A 25,692-nucleotide genomic window follows, 5' to 3' on the forward strand; every position below is an offset into this window, starting at 1 on the left:
AACGAGAGATTGCTGAATTGGAATTAATTTGCAAACTGGATACAATTAACTTAGGCTTGAATAGAGACTGGGAATGGATGAGTCATTACACAAAGTAAAACTATTTCCCCATGTTATTTCTCTCCCCTACCCCACCCCACCCCCCACTGTTCCTCAGAAATTCTTGTTAACTCCTGGAAATAGCCTACCTTGCTTGTCCCATGAAAGGTTTTCCTCCTTTCCCCCCCCCCCGCTGCTGGTGATGGCTTATCTTAAGTGATCACTCTCCTTACAGTGTGTATGATAACCCATTGTTTCATGTTCTCTGTGTGTGTATATCAATCTCCCCTCTGTATTTTCCACCAAATGCATCCGATGAAGTGAGCTGTAGCTCACGAAGCTTATGCTCAAATAAATTTGTTAGTCTATAGGTGCCACAAGTACTCCTTTTCTTTTTTGCGAATACAGAATAACACGGATGCTACTCTGAAACCTGGTGTAATTTACACTGCCTACCATTATGGCTATTTACACCTTTTTCCAAACCATTTACACCACCATTATATCACCACCAATTTTTTTTTCATATGCTTTGGAGGTGGTAGTAAAAATACAGAACAAAGCTCTTGATCAAGCAAAGATAAAAGGCTGTCTGAATTTGGGCATCTGCTGTGAACAACTAACTGTTTTGTGAGCATGCCTAAAGAATACTGCAAGCAGGTAAGAAATTAAAATGTAATTGTGGGGGTAGAAGAAAATGGGAATCACTAAATTATGTATTTCATGATGCTCTTGGACATCTATTATATAGTACAGAACATGAAAAATTGTTTAAATAGATTTCTTCATCACAAATTAACCTGACATTTTCATGGTTGTGCTCATTAAGCCGAGGAAATGTGGAAGTGAAGTTATGTTTCAAGAAAGAAATGTAGACACACCAAAATGACAACTGGAAATGTATAGCTATTACAGCTGAAGACATGGTCATCTCATCCATCCCTTGCTATGGAAGGATTTTCTTAGTGTGTAGGTTCTACCACTTCCCTCTGTACATTTTTCCATATTCTAATAGAATCACCACAGGGATGCAGCTTTCTGATACTGAGCCTACATTTTCTTTCCTTACTTTCATCCCATTATGACTAATTATGTTGGAATCTTGCGGAGGAAAACAACTAGAATAAAGTAGACAAACTTCCAAAGACACAGATATATTCTCTCTGTATCTCCCGTGGGCCAGAACTGGATGGGAAGGATGCAAGAGGAGAAGGGGATTTTAAGATTCCACCACCACCCTGTACTGTTTCTCCATTCTAGTTTCTGAACCTTGTCCTTATTATCAGTGAACAGTTACCATCTAACATCTTCTCTTGGTGCCTATGTGGAATAAGATGGTGATCTCCCCACTGTATTTTCCACCGAATGCATCCAATGAAGTGAGCTGTAGCTCACGAAAGCATATGCTCAAATAAATTTGTTAGTCTCTAAGGTGCCACAAGTACTCCTTTTCTTTTTTAGTTCAGTTAGTAATAGAAAAGTGGCATCTCAGCTGAAGGGACAGACACCGAAGGGGACACACTGAAAGTTAGTGTCCCAACTCTAAAGCCTCTTCTATTTTCTCCTCCCTGAGAGGATGCAGGTGGTAGTACTGGGCGAAGGCTCATCTTTCACAAGATTCTTCTCATGCAAGGTGCCACAAGATTCTGTTTCATCCTCTCCGTTCAGTGTGAATATGAAGCTGCCACAGGAGGTTTGGTTGTTTCTAGAGAATGTCAGCAGCCAGAGAGTCCTCCCCCTTCCCATGATATTTGGGTGCATAACTACAAAGCCTCATTCCATATACAACTCAGAGAAGAAGGCAAATAGAGAAAAGTCTGAGAAGAAGCACACTGGCTTTGTTAGGACCTGCACTGCACTCAGAGCTAACAAACTGATGGAGTGGCAAAGAGAGTGAGTTTTAACAAGTGGAGCTCTCTGTTGAGAATTCTCCACTGAGAATGAGTATCCACAACTATTTATACCCATCCTCCAATTGCTGACCTTGAAAGAACTTAGACGATTTTTCTCTCCAACTGGACAGTCTCTACATAAAAGAATAAATGGAACAAATCAGACATCAAGAATCTATAACATTCAAAAACCAGTTGGAGAACACTTCAATCTCTTTGGACACTCGATTACAGACCTAAAAGTGGCAATTCTTCAACAAAAAAAACTTCAAAAACAGACTCGAATGAAGAAAAGGAGTACTTGTGGCACCTTAGAGACTAACACATTTATTAGAGCATAAGCTTTCGTGAGCTACAGCTCACTTCATCCGATGAAGTGAGCTGTAGCTCACGAAAGCTTATGCTCTAATAAATGTGTTAGTCTCTAAGGTGCCACAAGTACTCCTTTTCTTTTTGCGAATACAGACTAATACGGCTGCTACTCTGAGACTCGAATGAGAGACTGCTGAATTGCAATTAATTTGCAAACTGAATACAATTAAGTTAGGCTTGAATAAAGACTGGGAGTGGATGGGTCATTTCACAAGGTAAAACTATTTCCCCATGTTTATTCCCCCCCTCCCCCCCGCTGTTGCTCAGACATTCTTGTCAACTGCTGGAAATGGCCCACCTTGATTATCATTACAAAAAGTCCACCCCACTCCCCGCTCTCCAGCTGGTAATAGCTCACCTTACCTGATCACTCTCCTTACAGTGTGTATGGTAAACACCCATTGTTTCATGTTCTCTGTGTATATAAATCTTCCCACTATATTTTCCACTCAATGTATCCAATGAACTGAGCTGTAGCTTATGAAAGCTTATGCTCAAATAAATTTGTCAGTCTCTAAGGTGCCACAAGTCCTCCTTTTCTTTTTGCACATTTAATCAAGTCCAGCTAGGAATAGCAATATTTTTAAAACCTCCCCTTCACTGATAGTTCTAGCACTCTACAGATATGGCATACATGCTCTGAAGTCCTTTTCCCCATTATCTGTGAATAATTTTAATTCCATATTTGACATTCAATGCAGCTATTATAGAACACATCTATTTAAATTGCATTAATATGCCATCCAAATGACCAGGTGTTCTTTTAATTGACTCATTAGTGCTTTGAAATAAAGCCTTTTGTTGTTGTTGTTGTTGTTGTACACACAGCCAAAGTGAGAGAACTCAGCCATGTCACATGATTTCACTAGCACAGCTCAAGTGGCCAATCCGTGCATGTGCCTGCTTTAAAACACATTCCTCACTGTTATGGTATGTGAGCCACTGACCCTGCAATCATTTGGATCTTTTCTACACACAAGTGGGAATTCCATTCTCTCAATCTATTCAGTGCTTATAAATGATAGTTTTGCTGGGACCATCTATTTTCTTTTGCCCAAAACATTGCAAATTCCTTGGCAAAATCCTAGAATAACCATGGCCTAATATGAATGCTTAGTGGACCCAACGGCACAAAATTATCAGAAATGATATTATTTTGATCTTTAATGTGTTTTATGCATCACCATACATTGGATGATTATACTAAATGTCACAAAAGAGAAGCTGGACTTCAGTCACATTATAAATTTAACTGTCATATTTAAAATCCAAGAGATGAGAAGTAGAGATGGTCAGGTATTCCAGTGCAATACCTTAGGGTTACTTGATGATGAACAGAGGCAATAAATCTTTATTCACTACCCACACACACACGGAGGCCTGGCACTCTACTACCCTTCCAGTGTTAGTCTTCAGGAGGTGGCCGGACAACATATCCTTTCCAGCTCAGGCCTCATTCCCCTTCAACAAATCACCTCAGATAGTCTACTCATTACTGTAGTGCGGAGTATCTTTCCAATTTTGAACTAAGAAGAACTAGTGGAGGAGCTACTCAGTTCTGCTGCAACAAAACAGAGGAGCCAGTTACCTGTCTTACCTCTCAAGATGACTAAGACTCAAGCCTACGTTGAAAGGCAGAGGGAAAGACCAACACTGGAAGAGGATAGCAAACCAGTGGCCTCCCTGATACCTAGCAGAAATAGACGAATAGGGTCTGATTACAGGTAACAATGCATTTTGGGAGACACCAACAGATTTTATTTAGCTACAACACTGAAATCAGAGGTATTAAAATTTTTCCCCATAAAAAGGACATACCGTATGGTATATGGAAAATATAATTTCCCTCCCATACTTTATCTCTATAAACTTTAAATCTATAATTGCATAATTTGGTATAAAATCAGATTGTAATCTTAATGCCTGTCACCTCATGGCTTAAAGCCTGTAATGTCATGCCTAGCACATGATTTTTTTTTCCAGAGTCTGTGTTGTACACTACACATATAACTTCAAAACCCTGGCCTTTTCTCAGCAGTGTAATCAAAGTGCAAAAATGAGTTTCATCATCCGCACTAATGGATATTGTATATAAAGTATTAACTTTGATTTTCAAGACAATTATGTAAAAAAAATTACTTAAAAAATGTTAGGTCCTACAGTCAAGTAGTAAACTGATTTTTTTGCAGTTATTACTTTTCTTAAAAAAATGAAGTGAATGTCTTGAACTTTCTTATGCTTCTAAAGTATGTGTACATTATGTTGGATAATTTAACACTTCCCAGTATGCTGTCTGCAATGAATCAACACAAACTAAAATACTCTGGCTCTGCATTACATTCCAGTGAAACTGAAAGAAGTTATTTTATTTTCTAAACAGCAGATGCCATAGGTAGCAAAATACCCATCATTCCTATGTATATTGCCACAAAGATCATAGTTCAGCATATTTCTCTAATAAAAAAAAGATGCCTTAAATTGCCATTATGGTCAATAGGACACATGCACAGAAATTCTGTTCTATTGCATAATATTTTAATTACATTTTCTATGGGAATGAATTATGCAGACAACTTTTTTGCAGACAACTGTATCCTACCAGTGCTATTTATAATCTAGGGAGGATCATATGAATTATATAAGAAACACTTGTCCTGGGAATCCATTGCATACAGTATTATATAAGAGGAAAATATTAGTAAGCAGCAAAAACAAAGTACTGACCACTGAAAAGACGTGTAATACACCATATGCTATTTCACAGAGAAATTAGACTCAATGGATGGCTATTTCTTGAGAATGCAAATAAGAATGTACAAAACTTTTGGTCCAAGAAAAGGCCATGTAAGCAAACAAAAGGCAGTAAAGGTGGGCCATTTTATTTAGCTCTAGTTGCATTTGTGAACCATTTATTCAGCAAATATAGCCCTTCTTTTTGTCCATAGAATCATAGGACTGGAAGGGACCTTGTGATGTCATCTAGTTCAGTCCCCTGCACTCATAGCAGGACTAAATGTTATCTAGACCATTCCAGGCAAGAGTATGTCTAGCCTGTTCTTAAAAATTTCCAATGATGGAGATTCCACAACCTCCCTAGGCAATTTATTCCAATACTTAACCACCCTGACAGTCCAATATAAACTGCAATTGTTGCAATTTAAGCCCATTGCTTCTAGTCCTACCCTCGCAGGTTAAAGAGAACAATTTTTCTCCCTCCTCCTTGTAACAACCTTTCATGTGCTTGAAGAATGTTATGATGTCCCCTCTCAGTCTTCTCTTCTTCATACTAAACAAACCCATTTTTTTTCAATCTTCCCTCATAGGTCATGTTTTCTAGACCTTTAATCATTTTTGTTGCTCTTTTCTGGGCTTTATCCAATTTGTCCACATCTTTCCTGAAAAGTGGCACCCAGAACTGGACACAATATTCTAGTGGAAGCCTAATCAGCGCAAAGTAGAGCAGAAGAATTAATTTGCATGTTTTGCTTACAACATCCCACAATTATGAAGGTTTTTTTTGTGTGTTTGTTTTTTGCACTGTTGACTCATATTTAGCTTCTGATTCACTATTACCCCCAGATCCCTTTCTGAAGTACTCCTTCCCAGGCAGTCATTTCCTATTTTGTATGTGTGCAACTTATTGTTCCTTCCTAAATGGAGTACTTTGCATTTGTCCTTATTGAATTTCATCCTATTTACTTCAGACAATTTCACCAGTTTGTCCAGATCATTCTCAATTTGCATCCTATTTTCCAAAGCACTTGCAACCTCTCCCAGTTTGGTGTCATCCACAAACTTTATAAGTCTATTCTCTATGTTATTATTTAAATAATTGATGAAGATATTGAACAGACCCGGAGCCAGAACTGATCCCTGTGGAACACCACTTGATATGCCCTTCCAGATTGAATGTGAAACACTTATAACTACTCTCTGGGAATGGTTGTTCAACCAGTCCTGCACCTCCTTATAGTATCTCGATTTAGGCTGTATTTCCCTAGTTTGTTTATGAGAAGATCATGCGAGATAATATCAAAAACCTTACTAAAGTCAAGATATGCCACAGGTACCACTTCCCCCCATCCACAAGGCTTGTTACACTCTCAAATAAAGCTTTTAGATGTGTTTGATACAACTTGTTCTTGACAAATCCATGCTGACTGTTACTTATCTTATTATCTTCTACGTGTTTGCAAATTGTTTGCTTAATTATCTTTCCAGGTACTGTAGTTAAGCTGACTGGTAATAGTTTTCCAGGTTGTCTATATTTCCCTTTTATAGATTGGCATTATATTGTCCATTTCCATTTCTAGAATCTCTCTGGTTTTCCATGAGTTTCATGAATTGTTCGCAAAGAGATCACAAATGTGTATATGTTTTGAGATTGTCCAAAGATATTTTAGTAATATATTTCGGCCTATGGATTGCTCAAAAACTTGACCTAGCAAGAACTTATTGGAGAATTCATCACCTATGTGATTGATCATTTAACTCATACGTAATTTCTTCTCTACCTAACCTTCAAAAAAAAAAAAGGTATATCTGGAGAAAAAATGGTTGTGATTGTCTCAAGGAGTAGGTGAGTGAGCTTTTTAGTGAAGAAAGAAATGTAACAGGAGAGAAACAGGTGAAAAGAACTTCAGAACATTTAAAAACGGTCCTGTTTGTAGAACAAAGAACATTATATTCTATCTACATCTATTTTTAAAATATCTAGATTCCTTCCTGACTGAATAAGTGAAAGTGACAAAATATTGTGTCACAAAATATTAGTATGACATCGCTGAGCAGATCCTCCAGAGATTTTGCCAACAACAAAAAAAGGGAAGTGAGTGCCAGATATTTCAAATATTTAAAATGTTAAAAAAATGAGAGACTTTTTAAAAATGATGACAAAGCAGTTAGAGATACAGTATGCTCTGTGTTTTTAAAGTTCAACTTTAATTAAAAATAAAATGCTAAACCTCTTAGTACCAAATTTTAAAATGCACCTCCCACAACGAAGCCTGGGAGGTGGGGTGGAGAGACTTTGGCAGGGAAAGAAAACCCTTAGCCCCTTTTAAGGAGTACACCCACCATTCACCTCTTTATAGTCTGGAGGAGGAGAGATGGGGGAGGCTCTGAGCTGATTGGTGGAACACAAATCCTTTACCCAGTTGGCTGGCTTGTCTGGAGACTGAATTAGATACAGAGATGGGTATCTCTAAATTTTAATAAATGGTGAGGCTTGTGGGAGGAGGGCTGGGGAATACAAGACAATTACTCTGTATGAAGTACAAACTTAGCAACTTTAGTTTCACCCCTGTAATGATCCTGAAGTTCATTAAATAACAAACCAGTGAATGAGAAAGGAATAAAACTTTAATAAAACAAACTGGAGAGCCTCTCTGGTGAACTGCTGCACACCCTCGCCTCCAGGACACATCTCCAATTCCTATGTTCATAATACTGTCTCTTGTGAGAGAGCATCTCTAAATTGTAATCATCTACAAACATATCTCTACATCTTCTCTCAAATAAAAGAAATTACTTCTTTTTATATAAACAGCTAACAACAATCTAATAACAATTGCATTAAATTCTCTATCCATGTAGTACATTTCCATAAACCCAATGTGTCAATTACCTAGAGAAAGAGATTACCAGCATATCACTCTTGAGTGAGTCTTTACCACTCACTTTCCTTAAATACCACTTCTCCAGGCAGGTTAGCAAGTTTCTATGAGTCTTTCAGGACATTTAATCTCCCGCTCTGATTGTTTCAGTATCAGCCTTTCATTAGAGTCTGAGTTGTTCTCTTGTTCCTTGACAGTTTATCCTTTGTGTGTTGATGATAAAGGATCGGTCAGATGGGAAATGCCAGAATCCACATCTACTGTCAATGTGTTGGAACTTTCTCGGACTACACGTAGATCCCTTTGATTATGTTGAAATGTGTCCCCCTGGTCTGTTTGGACTACATCAGACCATGGATACAGCTGTTCCTTAATAGTAGCTCTTTGGCCCCCAGAGTAGAGGTGTCATTTCTTAGTCACATTATCACCTGGGGTAAGAGATGGGAGATCACAGGGCCTGTTGTCAAAGTAATATTTCTGCTTCCACTTATGGTTTTTTTTCATCTTTTATATGGTTGCATTGTTATGAGATTTCAGCAAATTCTCAGTAACTGGTCAATTAGATCTGATCCTTCTTCCCATTAGCAGATGAGCTGGAGAAAAAACATTCTCCAGAGGTATACTTTAGTAAACCAGTAAAACTTTATACAAAATCACCCCACTGTCAAAAGTCTTTTTCATAAGGTTCTTTACTGTCTGTTAGACCTTTTCACAAGTCCATTTGATTGGGGGTTATTAGAATTTGATGTTTTGTGACGAAAATCCCAAATTGCATAAAATCTGTACTGGAAAATTGTGGCCCATTATCACTAAAGACTTAATATGGAATTCCATGTGTGGAGAAGATTCCTTTCATGCTGGCCATACTGACTTACTATTAGTACCGGGCAAAGTGCAAATTTCTGAATACAGAGAATAATAATCTGAGACTATTAAATAATCCGTTGATTGCCAGGTATATAAATAGGTGCCTACCTTCTCATAAGGCCTGTGTGGAACTGGATCAGGTCTCAGTGGCTCTGCCTGTTGATGTAGCTTGTATTTCAAACAGTTTCCTACCACTTTAGTAATGTCATGACTGATCTGCGGCCAAAACAGCACCTCTCATGTTCATCTTCTGTAGCATTTCTTTTTGGAGATTGGAATTACAACCCTACTGCCCTTCAAAATCACTCTATCACAGTGAGTTCATGTCTGCAGTCCAGTAGTTTCTTATACTTGGACCGCAACTGTTTACTTTTTCAGGCCACCCTTTAACTATCATTTCTTTAAGTCATCATTCTTCTACCAATTATTCATCTTTCTCCATTTCCTCTCTTATTTGTTGTAGTTTCTTGTTTGCTATAGGAATTGACTTTAAATCAGATCTACATAGGCTTGCATCTCTGTCTCTAAAGTATCCTCTGCTTTTGTGGCAGCACTACTCTGGAAAGTACATCAGCAGTGAACATGAATTTACTTGGTGTGTAGGTGACAATCAAATCACACTGTTGCAACTTTATCATCATTCTTTGAATCCTTATGGTGCAGTCATTTAGCAGTTTGCTAAATAATGCTATCAGGGGCTTGTGGTATGTTTCAACTTACACTGTCTGTCCATTAGAGCACAAGCTTTTGTGAGCTACAACTCACTTCATCGGATGCATTTGGTGGAAAATACAGAGGGGAGATTGATATACACACACAGAGAACATGAAACAATGGGTTTTATCATACACACTGTAAGGAGAGTGATCACTTAAGATAAGCCATCAGCAGCAGCGGGGGGGGGGAGGGGGGAAGGAGGAAAACCTTTCATGGTGACAAGCAAGGTAGGCTATTTCCAGCAGTTAACAAGAATATCTGAGGAACAGTGGGGGGTGGGGTGGGGGGGAGAAATAACATGGGGAAATAGTTTTACTTTACCAGACTGGGAATAGATGAGTCATTACACAAAGTAAAACCATTTCCCCATGTTATTTCTCCCCCCACCCCACCCCCCACTGTTCCTCAGATATTCTTGTTAACTGCTGGAAATAGCCTACCTTGCTTGTCACCATGAAAGGTTTTCCTCTTCCCCCCCCCCCCGCTGCTGGTGATGGCTTATCTTAAGTGATCACTCTCCTTACAGTGTGTATGATAAAACCCATTGTTTCATGTTCTCTGTGTGTGTGTATATCAATCTCCCCTCTGTATTTTCCACCAAATGCATCCGATGAAGTGAGCTGTAGCTCACGAAAGCTTATGCTCAAATAAATTTGTTAGTCTCTAAGGTGCCACAAGTACTCCTTTTCTTTTTGCGAATACAGACTAACACGGCTGCTACTCTGAAACCTGTCTGTCCATAAATATACTGATTGAATCTGTCACAGGCAAAGACTATTCCTAAAAGCTCCTTCTTGGTCTGTGCGTATCTGGTTTCTGCCTCAGTCGGTGATTTGGATGCATATGCCACTATTTGCCAACAATCGTCATGCTTCTGTAAAATCACTGCACCTAACCCAGGCTATGAAACATCTGCTTAAATTTTAATTGGCCTTCCTGGTGCATAGAATTTCAACACTGGTTCTTGTATCAGTTCTTGCTTTAAACCTTCCCTTGATTCCTCCTGTTGTGCAACTCAATACCATTCATTTCTATTCTCTAGAAGTTTTCTCAAAGCCGCTGCTTTGGTAGATTAGGTATGAATTTTCCAAGATAATTAACCATTCTCAGTAGCCGTTGGACATCTTTTTTTGACTGGGGATGTGGCATCATTTCAATGGCTGTAATCTTCCTCTTATCAGGTTTTACACCTTCATTGGAATTAATGTCCTCAACAAAAGTCAGTTATGTAACCCTTAGAACACTTTTCTCCCTGTTACGTTTGAGGTTTAAAGCTCTAGTTGCATCCAGGACTTCCCATAGTCTACAATCATACTTCTCTTTTGTTGAGCCCCAGATGATGATGTCATCCATTGAGGTGTCAACACCATTAATATGTTCATAGATCATGTTTATGGTTTTGTGGTACACTTCTGATGCTGAAGTTATGCCAAAGGATAAGCATAAGAATCTGTATCTTCCAAATGGGATATTAAATGTGCAAAGCTTTGAGCTTTCTTCAGTTAATTTTAACATCCAATTTACTGAAATATTGAGCATTTACTAGTTGAGGTATGTTCTCTTTGTATAGCCTTGTTGAGGTCTCTGGGATATTAGTATATGCATAGCTGGCCGTTTCTTTTCTCCACACTGATGAGGGAGCTCATCCATTCTGTTGACTCCTCATTTTTTTGTATTACTTGTATTGCTTCAATCCTTGAGTTTATCATGGAGTACAAATGACACCTTTCTACATGGGTGGATAACTGGAAGGACCTGCTTGTTTATCTGGATTTTATGTTCACCCTGCAAGCAACCCAACCCTTGAAACAGGTCATGATATTCCCGAAAGAGTGTCTCATAGCCAGATTCAGTATCATCTTGTAGTGAGAGCACTCTTTTTACCAGACTGAGTTTTTCACATGCAGCCAAGCCTAAAATTGGTGTCACCTCCTTTGGCACAACAGTGAATGGGGACCTATACGTGGTGTTTTTATGGTTGATGCTAGCAACATACCTCTCCTTCACTGGTATATTTATTCCAGAATAACCAGTTTTGTTTATATTTGTTGGTTCCAATTTTGGATCAATTTTCAGTCTCTCATAATCTTGTTCAGATAGAACATTAAGCTGGGCTTCTGTGTCCAGTTTCAGTGGAATAATTGTTCCATTCACTGTCATAGTCAGTATCCAGTCCCTCTCATCAGGCTTGCTAGATTCCAGTATGTCTATGAAAAGCTTCTCAATCAGATTGTCTTTAACTGAATGCTCTTGACTTCTCTGCATTTCAGATCTGCAATATTTGAAAAATGATTATTTCCCCACATTTATGACAGAATTTCCCAAAGGCAACATACTGGGACCATGCTATGATCCACACCTTCCACATGACCATCTGTACCCAGTCTTCCCCCTAGCAGTGGTTTTTATAGCAAGTGGTTCCATTCTTTATTTGAGTTATTCTTGTTATATTCTTTTGTACTTAGTAAGTGGATAACCCCTTCTGGTGAATTCAGCTCTTTGGCTTGTGCTTTCACAGTTTCTGCTGCCCTGCCTATTTGGAGAGCTTTTTCTGAAGTTAAGTTTTCTTCAGGGAGAAGTATCTCTCTTAACACATTGTCTTAATGCCACAAATGATTCAATCTCTTATCAGAGACTCTGACAGCTCACCAAAGTCACAGGTTTTACTGAGTTTCCTTAATTCTGGAACATATTGGTCTGTGGTCTCATTTTTTTGCATGCATGTAAAAAAATGTGTGCCTCTCAAAGGGGAAAGACTGGGTACAGATGGCCATTCCTTTTTGGCATGCAATGTTCCTCAAATTAAGTCATATTTTATCTGACTTCATGCTTTCACCTTCTTCAAGATTAAGTTGTTATAAATATTCAATATTTCCTCCCCAAAAACATGCAAAAAGATTGATGATTTCACTTTATCATTTTTCTCCTATGGCACTAAATACAAAATCTCTGTCTGAATGTTTTCCAGTTCTCTGAAGAATTGTCTGAAAATTGCAAAATGGATGGAGATTGAAATACATCCATTTTTGGCTTTTTCCCTTTTCTTAAGCTAATCAAACTACTGTTGTGCTCACCAAATACATACAAAGCCTCTGTGCCTGGTACTCCATGTGCTTCTTGGTGCCTCCCTTTGTCTCTGCTTACAATTGCAAACAAAGGAGTTATCTTCAAAATGACTGCAGTTTCCTTCTCATCAGCACTTCTGATTACCATGTAATGATGTTATGATTCATTAAATAACATACCAGTGAATGAGAAAGGAATAAAGCTTTAATAAAACAAACTGGAGAGCTTCTCAGGTGAACTACTGCATGCAGCAATGTAGTGTTCCCAACCCCCACCTCCATGACATCTCCAAATTCCTAAGTTCATAATAATCTCCTTTTGAGGGTCATCTTTAAATTATAATCTTCTACAAACATATCTCTACAACACACCTAGGAGAAGCCCTCATGAAAAGAACAGGTTAAAAATTACTTAGACAAGTTAGATGTCTTCAAGTCCCCAGAGCCTGATGAAATGCATCCTAGAATACTCAAGGAGCTGACTGAGGAGATGTCTGAGCCATTAGCGAGTATTCTCGAACAGTCATGGAAGATGAGAGAGATTCCAGATGACTGGAAAAGAGCAAATATAATGCCAATCTATAAAAGGGAAATAAGGTTAACCTGGGGAATTACAGATCAGTCATCTTAACTTCCGTACCTGGAAAGATAATGGAGCAAATAATTAAACAATTAATTAGCAAAATCTAGAAGCTAATAAGGTGATAAGTAACAGTCAGTAAGGATTTATCGAGAACAAATCATGTCAAACCAACCTGACAGCTCTCTTTGACAGGGTAACAAGCCTTGTTGATGTGGGAACTGATACATGTGGGATCATTGATGTGAGTCAGGTTTTTGATATATCTCGCATGACCTTCTCATAAACAAACTAGGGAAATACAACCTAGATAGAGATACTATAAGATGGGTGCAGAAACTTGTGGAAAACCATTTCCAGAGAGTAGTTATCAGTGTTTCACAGTCAAGCTGGAAAAACATATCAAGTGGTGTCCCACAGAGATCAGTTCTGGGTCCGGGTCTGTTCAATATCTTCATCAATGATTTAGATAATAACATAGGTAATAGACTTAAAAAGTTTGTGGATGACACCAACATGGTAGGGGTTCAAGTGCATTGGACAACAGGATTAAATTTCAAAATGATCTCAATAAACTGGAGAAATGGTCTGAAGTGAATAAAATGAAATTCAGTAAGGACAAATGCAAAGTACTCCACTTGGGAAGGAACAATCGGTTGCACACACACAAAATGGGAAATGACTGCTTAGGAAGGAGTACTGTGGAAAGGGATCTGGGGGTCATAATGAATCAGAAGCTAAATATAAGTCAACAGTGTAACACGTTGCAAAAAAAAAAAAGTGAACATTCATTCAGGGATGTATTAGCAGGAATATTATAAAGAAGAATATTGTAAGAAATAAATCTCCATGCAACCTTGCAATGATTAGGCCTCCACTAGAATACTGTGTCCAGTTCTGGGTGCCACATTTCAGGAAAGATGTGGGACAAATTGGATAAAGCCATAAAAAAGAGCAACAAAAATGATTAAAGGTCTAGAAAACCGACCTATGAGGGAAGATTGAAAAAAAAATGGGTTTGTTAATATGGAAGAAGAGAAGACTGAGAGGGACATCATAACAGTTTTCAAATACATAAAAGGTTGTTTCAAGGAAGAGGGAGAAAATTTTTTTCCTTAACCTCTGAGCGATAGGACTAGAAGCAATGAACTTAAATTGTAGCAGGGAGGGTTAGGTTGGACATGAGGATAAATTCCTAACTGTCTGGGTGGTTTAAGGACTGGAATAAATTGCCTAGGGAGATTGAGGAATCTCCATCACTGGAGATTTTTAAGAGCAGGTTAGACAAACACCTGTCAGGAATGGTCTAGATAATACTTATCTTGCCATGAGTGCAGGAGACTGGACTAGATGACCTCTCAAGGTCCCTTCCAGTCCTACGATGGTATTTTGCTTGTGGTATTTTGCTTGCCTCCTCAGTCGATGCCAGACCCAATTTGACATTAAGGGCAAATTAAGAGATGGAGGCTTTACTGAGTTTTGGACAATACCTGAATCAGTCACCAGGTTTTCCTTGAAGGAAGTATTGGATGGCAAAGTCTGACCTGGAAGCTGATTCCAATACATTGTGCTCATTGGATCTGGGAAGATTAAGAAAAGCAATTCTGAAGTAAAAAATAGGCAGTATCCATGTTGATAACTGCTAGTTAGTCGGCTTGCCTGAGCTCCTTAATTTCACGTGGCACTGCTGCGGGTCCCTGTTATAGCTTCTGTCCATCATGCGTTTGGAGATTTTTTTCAAATATTTTGGCATTTCGTCTTTTGGAATGGAGTTCTGATAGCATGGATTTGTCTCCCCATACAGCAAACAAATCCAGTACCTCCCGTTTGGTCCATGCTGGAGCTCTTCTGCGATTCTGGGACTGCATGGTCACCTCTGCTGATGAGCTCGCCATGCTGGCCAAACAGGAAATGAAATTCAAAGTTCCCAGTGCTTTCCTGTGTACCTGGCTAGTGCATCTGAGTTGAAAGTGGTGTCCAGAGTGGTCATAATGGAGCACTCTGGGATAGCTCCCAGAGACCAATACCATCGAATTATGTCCACACTACCCCAAATTCGACCCAGCAATGTCAATTTCAGTGCTAATCCCCTCGTTGTGGAGGAGTACAGAAATCTATTTTAAGAGCCCTTTAAGTCAACAAAAATTGCTTCATCCTGTGGACGGGTGCAGGGTTAAATCGATCTAACGCTGCTAAATTTGACCTAAACTCGTAGTGAAGATCAGGGCTCAGAGTACAAGATGGGTGGAATTTGGGAGTTGATACTGGGAGGTAGCATAGAGCCCATTTGGGTGCTGCTAGGCATCTGTAATCTTGGTTCTTGATCAATTTTGCCTTATATCAAAGCAACTTGACCATACGGGAGGGTATGGAGAAATTTGCTCATCTCTCGAGGGCAGGGGTGAGCAATCTCTGAATTTGAAACTACAATTCCATGTTGTCATGGGTACACCATGGGACTGGTAATTATAGTATAATATCAGTTGTTTATTGAGCAGAACATTTTGCATGTGGATATGGGGTTACCAGAACCCTGACAGCGGGTTTTAGTTATCTAGTAGGATGGTGAGCCCTATAAGGGCTAATGAGTCAGCAAAGGGAGGATTTAGATAGGGCTTTAGAGTTTAAGGATCTTTAAGAGTCGTGGAGAGGAACAGATCTGACACCCAAAAGCAATAAACAAGTGGCGAAGTGAATTAAGTACTATGCAAGTGCAAGGAAGGATGGGATTTGCCTAGTCAAAGCAATTCAGACTGGCCTAGTGTGGAGGCTGCTGGTGCCAAGCCATTCCTTCTTCTCAGGGAAGGGAGTTACCTCAGAGTTTTCAGTTCATGGCAAATCAAAGAGCATGTATTTATAGATTCATAGATTCATAGATACTAAGGTCAGAAGGGAACATTCTGATCATCTAGTCGACCTCCCGCCACAGCGCAGGCCACAGAATCACACCCACCCACTCCTACGAAAAACCTCACCTATGTCTGAGCTATTGAAGTCCTCAAATCGTGGTTTAAAGACTTCAAGGAGCAGAGAAGCCTCCCTCAAGTGACCCGTGCCCCATGCTTCAGAGGAAGGCGAAAAACCTCCAGGGCCTCTCCAATCTGCCCTGGAGGAAAATTCCTTCCCGACCCCAAATATGGCAATCAGCTAAACCCTGAGCATATGGGCAAGATTCACCAGCCAGATACTACAGAACATTCTTTCCTGGGTAACGAAGATCCCAATCCCATCTAATATCCCATCTCAGGGGATAGTCCTATTTACCCTGAATATTTAAAGATTAATTAATTACCAAAATCCCATTATCCCATCATACCATCTCCTCCATAAACTTATCGAGTAGAATCTTAAAACCAGTTAGATCTTTTGCCCCCACTGCTTCCCTAGGAAGGCTATTCCAAAACTTCACTCCTCTGATGGTTAGAAACCTTGTCTAATTTCAAGTCTAAACTTCCTCGTGGCCAGTTTATACCCATTTGTTCTTGTGTCCACACTGGTGCTGAGCTGAAATAATTCCTCTCCCTCTCCTGTATTATCCCTCTGATATATTATAGAGAGTAATCATATCTCCCCTCAACCTTCTTTTAATTAGGCTAAAGAAACCAAGCTCCTTAAGTCTCCTTTCATAAGACAAGTTTTCCATTCCTTGGATCATGCTAGTAGCCCTTCTCTGTACCTGTTCCAGTCTGAATTTTTCCTTTTTAAACATGGGAGACCAGAACTGCACACAGTATTCTAGGTGAGGTCTCACCAGTGCCTGTATAATGGTACTAAAACCTCCTTATCCCTACTGGAAATGCCTCTCCTGATGCATCACAAAAACCGCATTAGCTTTTTTCACAGCCATATCACATTGGCAGCTCATAGTCATCCTATGATCAACCAATACTCCAAGGTCATTCTCCTATTCTGTTACTTCTAATTGATGCGTCCCCAACTTATAACTAAAATTTTGTTATTAATCCCTAAATGCATAACCTTACACTTCTCACTATTAAATTTCATCCTATTACTATACTCCAGTTTACAAGGTCATCCAGATCCTCCTGTATAATATCCCGATCCTTCTCTGAATTGGCAATACCTCCCAGCTTTGTATCATCTGCAAACTTTATTAGCACACTCCCACTTTCTGTGCCAAGGTCAGTAATAAAAAGATTAAATAAGATTGGTCCCAAAACCAATCCCTGAGGAACTCCACTGGTAACCTCCCTGCAACCTGACAGTTCGCCTTTCAGTAGGACCCATTGTAGTCCCCTTTAACCAATTCCTTATCCAACTTTGATGTTCATATTGATCCCCATTTTCTCCAATTTAACGAATAATTCCCCATGTGGCACTGTATCAAATACCTTACTGAAATCTAGGTAAATTAGATCCACTGCATTTCCTTTATCTAAAAAATCTGTAGCTTTTTCAAAAAAGGAGATTAGGTTGGTTTGGCACGATCTACCTTTCGTAAACCATGTTGTATTTGTCCCATTTACCATTGACTTCAGGGTCCTTAACTAATTTCTCCTTCAAAATTTTTTCCAGGACCTTACATACTACAGATGTCAAACTAACTGGCCTGTAGTTACTCGGATCACTTTTTTTTCCTTTCTTAAAAATAGGAACTATATTAGCAATTCTCCAATCATTCGGTACTACTCCTGAGTTACAGATTCATTAAAAATTCTTGCTAATGGGCTTGCAATTTCAGGTGCCAATTCCTTTAATATTCTTGGATGAAGATTATCTGGGCCCCCTGATTTAGTCCCATTAAGCTGTTTCAGTTTTGCTTCTACCTCAGATATGGTAATATCTACCTCCATATCCTCATTCCCATTTGTCATGCTACCATTATCCCCAAGATCCTCTTTAGCCTTATTAAAGACTGAGGCAAAGTATTTGTTTAGATATTGGGCCATGCCTAGATTATCTTTAACCTCCACTCCATCCTCAGTGTTTAGCATTCTCTCTTCTTCTTTCTTTGTTTTCTTCTTATTTATATGGCTATAAAACCTTTTACTATTGGTTTTAATTCCCTTTGCAAGGTCCAACTCTACTCGACTTTTAGCCTGTCTCACTTTATCCCTACATGTTGTGACCTCAATTAGGTAGCTTTCCTTGCTGATCCCTCCCATCTTCCACTCCCTGTATGCCTTCTGCTTCTTCTTAATCACCTCTCTAAGATGCTTGCTCATCCAGCTTGGTCTACAACTCCTTCCTATGAATTTTTTCCCCTTTCTTGGGATACAGGCTTCCGATAGCTTCTGCAGCTTTGATTTAAAGTAATCCCAGGCCTCCTCTACCTTTAGATCCATAAGTTCTTCACTCCAATCCACTTCCCTAAATAATTTCCTTAATTTTTGAACGTCAGCCCTTTTGAAATCAAAAACTCTAGTTGCAGATTTATTTTTGTTAATCCTTCCATTTAGTTTGAACTGAATTAGCTCATGATCACTTGAGCCAAGATTATCCCCTACAACCATTTCTTCTATGAGGTCCTCGCTACTTACCAAAATTAAATCTAAAATGGCATCCCCTCTAGTCGGTTCAGCAACTACTTGATGAAGGAATCCATCAGCTATCGTATCTAGGAAAATCTGAGCCCCATTATTATTACTAGCACTGGTTCTCCAGTCTATATCTGGGAAGTTAAAATCTCCCATGATCACGCAGTTTCCATTAGTATTTACTTTACTAAAAACAATAAAAAGGGCTCTATCCAGATCCAAATTAGATCCCGGAGGTCTATAGTACACCCCAAGCACTATCGTAGGAGAGGCTTTACTAGTTATCTTCCCCAATGTAATTTTTGCCCAGACGGACTCTGTCTTATCCTTTGCATCATTTCTTATTTCTTTACATTCTACCTCATCATTGACATACAATGCTACTCCACCACCTTTACCTTTGTTTCTGTCTTTCCTAAACAGCACATACCCTTCAATACCTGTAGTCCAGTCATGACTACTATTCCACCATGTTTCTGTTATCCCTATAATATCTGGTTTCACTTCCTGCACCAGTAGCTCTAGTTCCTCCATTTTGTTACCTAGGCTCCTCGCATTGGTGTACAAACATCTTAATTTTTTGTTTGGCCTCGCTCACATTTTGTACCCTATTAGGCACAGTTATTCTACAACCAGTATAACCTATTAGACTAGTATCCACACCGCCCTCGCTCCTTATATACATTCTCCTACCCACGGCTGTATCCTTTCTTACTTCGTCTTCTTTCCTCTCAATGCTAAAATCTGGTGTGGAGATTACCTGGACATCTCCCAACCATCTTCCCCAAATTCCTAGTTTAAAGCTCTCTTTATCAGTTGTGCCAGCCTTGATCCTAGAAGTCTATTTCCTTCCCTACTCAGATGAAGTCTATCCGAAGAGAACTGTCCTCTGACCATGAAAGCCTCCCAGTGGCCATACATCCCAAAGCCCTCCTTATAGCACCACTGCCTAAGCCATCTGTTGACGGTCATAATCTTGTCACACCTTTGTTGCCCTTCTCTAGGAACAGGAAGGATCCCACTAAAGATCACCTGAGCCTCAATTTCCTTAAGCGTCTTCCCCAGCCTAGCACAGTCTCCCTTAATACTTTCCAGCGAGAATCTAGCTGTATCATTTGTTCCCACATGAAGGATAATTAGGGGATTCTTTCCTGCTCCCTTTAGGATCCTTTTCAACCTCAGGTCTACATCCCGTATCTTAGCACCCGGAAGACAGCACGCCCTTCTATTCTCTGGATCAGCTCTAGTTACAGGCCTGTCTATTCTTCTCAATAAAGAGTCCCCGATCACATAGACCTGCCTTTTCCTGGTGACAGTGATATTCTCCAGTCTCTCCACTGTTCCCTCTGGCTGCAAGTTCTTTCCATTCCTATTTTCCCTTATAATCCTCTTCAACCCATCCTGTATCCCCCTAAAGATTATATTATATATTATATTATATTATATAAGTTATTTGGAAAGAAACAGAATTATCCCCCTTATAAGATTATATTGGTGAATTGGGATCCCATTTGTTCAAGCTTGGAGTGGCTACATCCAAAACACAGCTAGGAACAGATGTCCAATGGGTTATGCCTATCAATGCTGGTATCAGAATACATACAAGGTATAGAGGCATCTGCTGGGGGAGGATAATTCAATGATTAATATGTGCTAAACTCTTCCTGTTCATCCCTTTCTTCAGGATCATATGAACAGGTCATAGGTGTTGGTGACTAGATATATGGGCTTAATATTGTGAATTAAAAGTGGCAAGTTCCCCTGGAAGTTCACTGTTGGGCCCCAGTGGTAAGAAGGCTGATTTGTGAGAAAAACAAATTTTGAAATATTGGTATTTCTCACAAGATGGAGATTTCCACTTTTAACGTGCTCTGGTTGGTCACTATGGACTTGGGCTGGATATCAATTAGCAGCATAGAGCTGACAAACCCCAGCACTGAATAGCATTTTGACATCTCCAGTTCTCTTTCCGCCTTCAAAGTCTCCACTGGCTTTAGTTAAGCTCTCCCTAGATTTAAGAACTGTTGAGTTTTATTTCTTAAATAGCAGGCTCACTTAGGTCTGAATTCTGAGAGATGCTGAGCACAACTCCCAGTGTTTACAAACAGAGCTGCAAACACTAGGTCCTTCTCAGGAGCGACCTAGCTGGGTTCAACCACTCTTTCACAGCTCTCATGGTGTTGAGAGAATGTTTTCTTTAAATGTAGTAAACAAACAAAACATAAACATGAAGGTTGTATTTACAATCGGAGGTAGTGGAAAATTCCCACAGAGCCCTGTATCTTTAAAATACAAATGATTTCTGCTAATAACTAGGGCTACTTCGAAATGCCAACATCAGAACTAAGTTTGACAAACAGCCCTGACTTATTAAGGTTGGGAGTTTATTATTAATTCTGAAGTTTTATTAGAGAGCATTGAATTGAATATAATTTGTTCAAAGGCTGAGGTTGTATTTATGATGCTTCTGCTCAAAAGCAATAGAAAATCAAATAAAAATAGGAGGAAAAACAGGACTAAGTGTCTGATTCATATCTTAAAATCTCTGTGATGAATTGCAAAACTTTAATCATTTTCATCATGAAGTATAGTAACTCTGGTCCCTGTTTTATTTGTTTGTGATTCCCCAGTCTTCTCTAGATGGGTAGATATAAATTATTCTGGCCTATTTTTGTTACTTGGAACCCGAAGAGAAATGTTTTCCCCTCTTTCAGAGAGGAGGATAAAGCTATTATTTCTGTTAGTTATTTGGAAAGAAACAGAATGTGCTCAGTGTTTTATAGAGCTTAAAAAAGAATACATCCCTGCTGCAAGGAGCTTAGCATCTTAAAAAAAATTAGTGAGAGACAACAATTCAGATACTTAACACACTGGGTTAACCGTACAGGGGGGTAAACATACAGCCATGGTACCATTTTAAAATAATAGCTTTATTGCTGGTTAAAAAATGGCAGTTACTTTTGGGGTAAAATAAACAAAAGCCCAAACTGACACTTTTCACTCTTCTAAACCATTTTTAGTTTTGCCAATGTTATTTACCAAAAAAAACCAAAACCAAAAACAAAAAAAACCACAACCCCCCCCAAAAAAAGTAACCAAACAAGGGGAAAGCTGACTGTATTGAAAAAAAATATTCAATTTGAGTTTTTGTTGAAAGACATGCAAATTGCATTCAAAATGAATATTTTTCTGTGGAAATGTTTGTTTTAACTGAAAAGCCATTTTTGTTAAATATTTTGACAAACTTATTTCAACTAGATGTAATGTTTTTCTTAGATATACATTAATATGAATGGTACAATTCTTTACTTACCTTAAAGGGATAAGGCTAGGGTATAACCGCTTATTTATTTCTCATACATTTTTTGGTAATATAATACCAGGTATGTTGCCCTTTTCACCTTCAAGGTGCTGTACAAATATTAACAAATTAGGTCCCAATCCTGCAGTAGGTGCCATGCAGCTGGAGCCTATGCCTGCACAACAGCCATATTGATTTCAGTGGAGTTCAGGTGGTTTAAAGGATCCACCCATGCTGAGCTCATTGGAGGACTGGGGATTAATTTCCTAATGATTACACAGCACTTTTCAAATGAAAAGATCAACTAATACCCTCAGACCAGGTAGCCAGTTGTTACATAGCACTCTCACATTAGAAAGGAACAGCTCATTAACCCTTTCTTCCCATCAGGGACCACAGGCAGATCTATGGTATCAGAAGTGGATCATAGATCTAACTGAACCAATATGAAGATTTAGTTTTCTTACACTGCCAAAGTAATGCAGCAGGAAGACATGCAGTGGACCAATCTCAAAAGCTGATGATTAAACTGTATATGCAAATCCCAGATTTGGGCATATACTGATACTGAGTCATCCAAAAGGTAATTTCTATATACATTTTGGAGGTAGGTTTTTAAAGATGTACTTTCCATCTTATTCACACATTTTTAGTTTTCACTTTTGAAATTCCAGGTTTGGATTTATGCATTAGTTTCTGGAACTGCTGTCTGGAGCAAAAGAACAAATGGAAAAGGACATGTACTACCAAGTTGTGATATATGACTGTGGCTAAAATGTTTCTGTGAATAATGAAGTCCAAGTTGGGTGAATCAGTTCTATGAACCTGCCTTTTTCAGCATGCCAGCAGCTGAGAGAGTACATATCTGTCAAAGACACAACATTTGAATTTAATTGCACATAAATCTATATCTTTCTTTTCTTTAAATATATTTGAAATTTTACTGTCTTTCTAAACTTATCTGACCTTGTTCCAGAGCTTCATGCAAATCCGTAAGTCTGCAGTGACATTTTTCCTAAAGATATCTATCTATCTCTATCTATAGATATAGATAGTGGTGATGTTTACAATAGATTGTATGTGATCAGATAGATCTGTAGATCTATCTGATCACATACAATCTATTGTAAACAGCACCACTGCTGCATTTCTTATCTGGCCAAGAAAAGTAAATGCCTGTTGTGATTCCATTTTCTCCTTAATATACTATGTTTACTATTCTCCTACCCAAGGTTTTCCTGGTTAAGAAAGTCAACTGCTTGAGTGAGTGAAGAGCCACTGGTGATAGTATATGCCTTCCTCATCCTATAGTAACTGATTTCTGTACCTTATGCAATATAAATAGAAATAACACAGACAGATACAGGTTTCAGAGGGGTAGCTGTGTTAGTCTGTATCAGCAAAACAACGAGGAGTCTTTGTGGCACCTTAGAGACTAACACATGCATCTGGGCATAAGTTTTCATGGGCTATAATTCAATTCACACTTCTGGAATGAATGGCTGAATTTTGGAGAGCAGTTACTCAGGAAAGGACTTAGGGTAATGGTGGATAGACAACTGAATATGAGCTCCTAGTGCAATGTAATGGCTAAAATACAAAATGCAAGCCTTTGATTGATAGGCAGGGGAATCTCAAATGGAAATAGGGAGGTGTTATTTCCACTGTGCATGGCATTAATCACACCATTACTGAAATGCTGTACCCAGTTTTGGTGTCCACACTTTAAAAAAGATGTTGACAAATTGGAAAGGCTTCAGAAAGGATGTACAATAACTATTTTAAGTCTGAAAAACTGCCATGTAGAGACTAAAGAAGCTAAATCTATTTAGCTTTGCAAAGAGAAGGTAAAGAAGTGACTTGATCATGATCTCTAGTTACCTCCATAGGAAGAAAATTTCTGATACTAGAGGGATATTTAATTCATCAGACAAAAGCATCACAAGATCTAATGGCTGGAAGATAAAGTTAGACAAATTCAGATGAGAAATAAAGTGCTATTTTTTTAACAGGGAGGATAATTAACCACTGGAGCAACTTACCTAGTGATATAATGGATTTTCCATCACTTGAAGTCTTTAAATCAAGACTGGATTTTTCCTAAAAGATATGCTGTAGCTCAAATAGAAGTTATGGACTTGATACAGAAATCACTTGTTGAAATTCTATCATCTGTTTTATGCAGGAGGTCAGACTAGATGATCATAATGTTCCCTTTTGGCCTTAAAATCTATTAAATCTGTTATGGAAAAGACAGTGATATAGAAATGTCATAGTCTGGCTGTGTGGCAATTGGAAAGGGACTTTTTTCTAGCTCACTAATTTTCATTTTCTTCTCTGTCTCAGCCATAAAGACAGTTATGTTTGGAAGAATAACAGTTAATGACAGTCTGGTGGTGAATTAGAAAACCACAGATTACTTTAATTAAGAGATTAATTCAACTGAAAGGACATGAAGAAACTAGAAAGCAATAATTCAGTGTGATGCAGCAGCTAGAACACTGATTAAGACTCAGGAGAGCTGGGTTCTAGTCCTGCTGCTGGGTGATCTTGAGCAAATCACCTTTTCTCTCTCTGTCTCAATACCCTGTATGTAAGATGGCAGGAAGGAAGATCATGACCTCATTGAAAAGAGTTTTGAATTTTACCAAAGAAAAAGCTCGGTTTAAGTGCTGAGTATTATTCAGTTCTGTCTGGCTCCACACAAACTCCACTTCTCCAGACCCTAAATCAGGATATCAAGTTACAGCCATTATCATAACAAACTCCAGCAGGCTTACTATACCTTCAGGTTCAATGTTGTTGCTCTTATCTATGTCAGTAGCTGCTCTGGAAAGGAGCTATTTTATGCATATTAACCCTTCTCATGTATGACACAGACAGAACACAACTCTCCTCTGCATCTCCCTCTATAAAATGATAGTGAAGAACTGATCATTTCAGTACTGTTCCATAACTGAAATAATACTTTATGTCACAGTCTGGGGTGCAGACAAGACAGGCGTTGTGTCAATGCCTGCCTTGTAATCCTGAGTGCCACAAAATGCTCTGTGGCCATAGCTCCTTTGTCTGGATGCTCCCAGCCAGCATACAAGCTAGCACTGAGTGTCTCTGTATTATTCAACTCTGACTCAGCAATTACGTTCCAGCAACCTGTTTGTTACACACCAGCCACACTCTGGTTACAACTAACAAGAGGAATCTAATATCCCCCAGTCCTGAATTTTCCCCAAACCATGTCCTCTACAATATCCAGCTTTCCCCTGGACCATTCAGAGAGATATTCAGATTTGTTTGTTCCTTTAGAGATCCAATACCCAGCAGCTTGCCACATTAACTGAACTTAACATTCAATTTAAATCAAATACAGAGCTGGGTTGGTTTAGATTAAAAGTAAAGTTTATTGACAAAAGGAGAATGGATGTTAAGTGACTTCCAGTATAAAGGATAGAGTTAGAAATGGTTATTACAAATAAAAGTGAAAAACACTTTCTAGAGGCTATGACTCAATAAAACAAGCAATAGCTTATATTCAAAATAGCTTCCTTACCAATATACCTTCCAGCAGAATGGCTGAGCACCCCATTACTCAGGATCTCATACAAAGTCTAAAGCACTCACTTACTTTGTCTCCAGTGAAAGATAACTTGGGATTCTTTGCTTTTCTCTGTTACAGTCCACTGAACCTTCAAAATGGATTCTTCTGAAGGTTATTCCCCCCCCACCCACAAATAAAGTTCATTCAA

Source organism: Dermochelys coriacea, chromosome 3, assembly GCF_009764565.3.
Source record: "Dermochelys coriacea isolate rDerCor1 chromosome 3, rDerCor1.pri.v4, whole genome shotgun sequence".
NCBI classification, from domain to species: Eukaryota; Metazoa; Chordata; order Testudines; family Dermochelyidae; genus Dermochelys; species Dermochelys coriacea.